The sequence below is a fragment of the Octopus bimaculoides genome, chromosome 13, assembly GCF_001194135.2.
Source record: "Octopus bimaculoides isolate UCB-OBI-ISO-001 chromosome 13, ASM119413v2, whole genome shotgun sequence".
Taxonomy (NCBI): domain Eukaryota; kingdom Metazoa; phylum Mollusca; class Cephalopoda; order Octopoda; family Octopodidae; genus Octopus; species Octopus bimaculoides.
The window spans coordinates 1,748,734-1,753,214 of NC_068993.1; positions in this window are offsets into that span (position 1 = coordinate 1,748,734).

Here is a 4,481-nt window from a genome sequence, read left to right on the forward strand (position 1 = left end):
ATATATATATGCATGTGTGCTTGTATGTGTGTGCGTGCGTGCGTGTGTGTGTAGACAGACGCCAACATACATTCCACCCATAAAGGTGTACACGCATTTGGTTCTTTCAATCCTTTTTAACTGCTGTTTTCTTTTTACGTATTCAATACCGTGTCATCTCTCTATTGTGCTGCCCCCTAGTCACTGATCGATATCATCCATGGAGAAATATAAAACCTGTCCCTGTTAAATATACTCAAAGCTCCTTCTGCCACCATTTGTATTTCGGTCTGTAATTGTTGCTCTCTCATCTCGTTGCTTGAATAACGATGGATTGCACCAGGCCAGCTGTTCACGGATACACTCCTTCTTTTGCACCTCTGTATTACTTGCTAATTCTCCATCACCCTTGGATCACCTTTTTATTACTATCTCTCTCTCCTAACCCCAAACACACATACATGCATAATCATGCGCATATCCAGATAATTCTATTTAAAGCACAAAGACCTCGTCCAATAAAATGCTCAATGAATCACCGAACGCAGCATTAAAATAATTTTTCATATTTATCTCTGTACAATATGCAAATGATTTCTATTCTACGGAATATCACTAGAAAAAGGTGACTCTTTTGAAGTTTCCAAAGGGAGATAAAACACCGTGAAAAAGAAGACATGCAAAAACGAAAAATCCTCAGTGGAGGCTCTCAAAAGTGAATTTATTGATGTCAGTGGGGGTGAGTTAGAAAGAGGACCTATTGGTGAGGGGGAAAGGGTCTCCTCAACGTTACGATCCTCTTATTTCTTTATTTCAAGGCTTATTTCGCATAAAATCTTCTGCGTGATGTTTTAACTTGACTTTGCAATGTCAAATGAGTTACCAAAGACATTGTGGTTGTGACCAAGGGATGGTCATTGTTGGATATTTATCATCCTACTTTTGCTTCATCAACAAATGCAATGACAATACGCTTGAAGATATTCAGTGAGTAAGTGATAAAAGCTCTGTAAATATGAAACCATGATGTGAACAGTAAAACAGCTTTCTGCGGCAGCAGCGCCACCATATCGTTTTCAAATATTCTTCACAACAACGTGTATAAAGGTAAATGCAGTCCCAATGTTTTTAAAGATATTAATTTACAGTTAGCTAAATAACAATATTCCTTTTGAGAGCAATGTAGAGAAATCAAATTATAGTTTTAAACAGAAATTGTCAAATTATGGAATTAGAAGTCTTCAAGTCTGATTAATTTCTGTGACGAAGTTGGTTAAGAACTGAAAAAGCTTCGGAATGATATTAGTTTCTCATCAACTTCGACAATTTTAAAACTATAATCCTATCTTTGGCACCAGTGTATGTCTATTTATAATTGACTTCAGTATGGTCACCTATATTACATGTAAACTTGGATTTTCTTCATTTGTAAATGAACTATACCAAGTAAAAGATAAAATTGCTTAAGCTTTGGAAAGTTTTTCTGAAAGTTTTTCATTTTATTTACTTTTGGAATGTTTTAATATTTTAGCATCTCAAACCTCAAGTTGTAATGTATTTATTATTTTGAACACAGACTTCATAATCTCTCTGTCTATTATAATGTATTCTAGAGAAGAAACGAGCTATTGGTAATAAAGAACAATTTATCTCTTCTTAAATAACATTAAAAGACCGCAGTAGCAGACTTTATTACAATTCATAGGAGGCAATTAAAAAGTACACCAAATCTACAGAATCAAGAATCACAATCAAATTGTTCATCTTATACCAACTGGAAAAAGTGTGATGCAGATAATAATAATAATAATAATAATAATAATAATAATAATAATAATAATAATAATAATAATAATAATAATAATAATAATAATAATAGCAATCGTTTACAAAGTCCCCAATACAAAGTAAGAAGAGGTAAAAGACATGAAGATAAAAAAAAGAATATTCCATCTTAGACCACGAGTTGAATAAGATGCATAATTAAACCGGGTACAATATCAGTTCTGTGAAACAAGAGAAACAACAGCAACAACAACAACAACAACAACAACATAGTGAGAATAATAATAATGATAATAATAATAGTAGTACTAGAAGTAGTAGTAGTAGTAGCAGCAGTAGCAGCAGCTGTTAATAGCAACAATAAGTGATATAAGAATACAAACAATTTTGACAATGATCTTTAGCAACATGTTTAGAATGTATTTCTGTTGAAGAAAATGGTTTGTCGCTCATTTTACGTTTGTATTTTGTTCATCGCAGAGACATTTCTCTTCTTAATTTGGGTTCCAGAAAATATAAAATAAAAACAACCTAAAATAAATAAAAAGTATTATTTTATCTTCTTTTTTTTTCACTTTCTCCTGACTGGTTCTTTTATTTGCCCAAATCTATTTTAAATAACTTCTCGTGTTTTGCTGGTTTATGTATATTTTGTTTTCATTCTTTTTTCGTTTTTAAATATCTTCTCCGAAATTTGTTTCTTTGGCAATTCGCTAAGCAGACTTCTTGAAGTCTCTATCTGCTTTGCCATGTACCAGACAAATCTATTGCTGGTGGCAATACCAAAAAACCTGTAAAAGAATCCATAAGCATTGAAGATGTTCACAAAATTATTCTGAGAGCTACTTCCAACCTTGCAGTTGTTGTAAAATTCTTTGATTAGGATCCACTCTGACAGAATTCACACACACAAACACACACACACACACACACACACACACACACACACACACACACACACACACACACACACACACACACTGCCATGTTTTAATTAATTCATGTTGTTCTCTTTGATCTGTTGTTATTCATCAACTATTTTCTAAAAACCGTTTTCAGATGCAATGATGCAGCCTTCAGCTATTGCTCATGAACCAAGCACAGCTTCCAAGAAAACACGTATGTTTGTTTAGATTCAATATCAAAGAAAAAAAAAGAGTTTAGTTAGCAGCAGCATAGTTCTTGCTTTAGAATTACCATTTTCTTGGTTATATACCATTTTTTCTCATTCTTAGAAAATGTCAATATGTGAAATATTTGTTTATTTTATCAGTTGTTTCGGGTGATTGAATGCATGTATTTCTTCCTGTGTTAGTCTGTTTGTTTTCAAGGTCAGAAAATCTTGTTCCCAGAAGTGGCATCTCTTATTGGTGTTTTATTCTATGTCTGGTGTATTTCTACAGAGGAAAAAAAGCACCTACGAAACTTTATTCTCTGTTCTGTGACCAAATTTTTTGTAATAAGGAATTAACGTCCTCGTTTTTCTCTTTGCTGAGTATGAGAATTTTTCAAGACATTTTGTCACCCAATATCCCTTCCCACTACCCACACACACATATATAATATGTGACAATTAGTTGGTTGTCATGCCCGAGCAGACTCCTGTCACAATAATATATATATATAAATATACATATGTGCGCGCGCGCGCGCGTGTGCGTGCGTGTAGTAAATCCCCAAAAGAAGAACAAACACACAATAAAACACAACGTGAGGATGTGGTACATGTGAAGTATTAGTAGATGGTCAGGGAAAGAAAGAAAGATGGTTTAACGTTTCGAGCAGACGCTCTTCTTCGGAAACAGAGGAAAGTCCAATAGAAAAGGAAGACGGAAGAAGAAATTCGCCAACGATTCACATGTAGTTACATTTTGAATATATATATATATATATATATATATATATATAAATGGTATTTGAATTTCTCTTGTTTTGAAGTCGATGTTTAAGGATATAAAGTACCCTTCCAGGCTTGTGGTTTGGTAGAATTGTTAGAACAAACGACCAGATGTCTCATGCCAAAATTCTTTGGTTTGGACAGCAAAGTTTCTGAAGACCCCACCATCAGAGTGTACCAGTCTTTATTACCTCTTAGATGGTTTCAGTGGCACAGAGATGGCCCACTGTGGATACGTGGGCAAAGTCTGGTTTTCTATTACCGAAACCCCTAACCAAGGCCAATGTGAAACAGAGAATTTCTAGATGCAAGTCCATAGTTTTAAGAAATATACGCAGACATCTGCCGAACACAGCCATTTTTTTGTCTTTTCACAAATATGGTGGATATACAGAAAGTAACACTTCTTAAATAGTATCCAAAGATAATAAACGAAAAATTGATAAGTGAATCAGATTGGTAAAAGAATATGTGATTTTTTTTTCTATATATTGGACATTATTTTGAAAGTAAGAACATGTTGGCAGTCTGCAATAATTTGCAGAACCTAACAATATTTCTAGTTCGATAAACAAAAGATTATAGAAATTGCCTACTTTTTCTGAACTATCAACGAAAAAATTGTGTTTTATTTTCTGAAGCAACAACATTTATTACATTATAACGACATGATTATGTCTCGATGGGAACTAATTACATTCTCACCTATATATAAATGTATGTGTATACATCTATATAAAACATATATGCATGCATATATACGTACATACATGTATATATATATATATATATATATATATATATATATATATATATATAT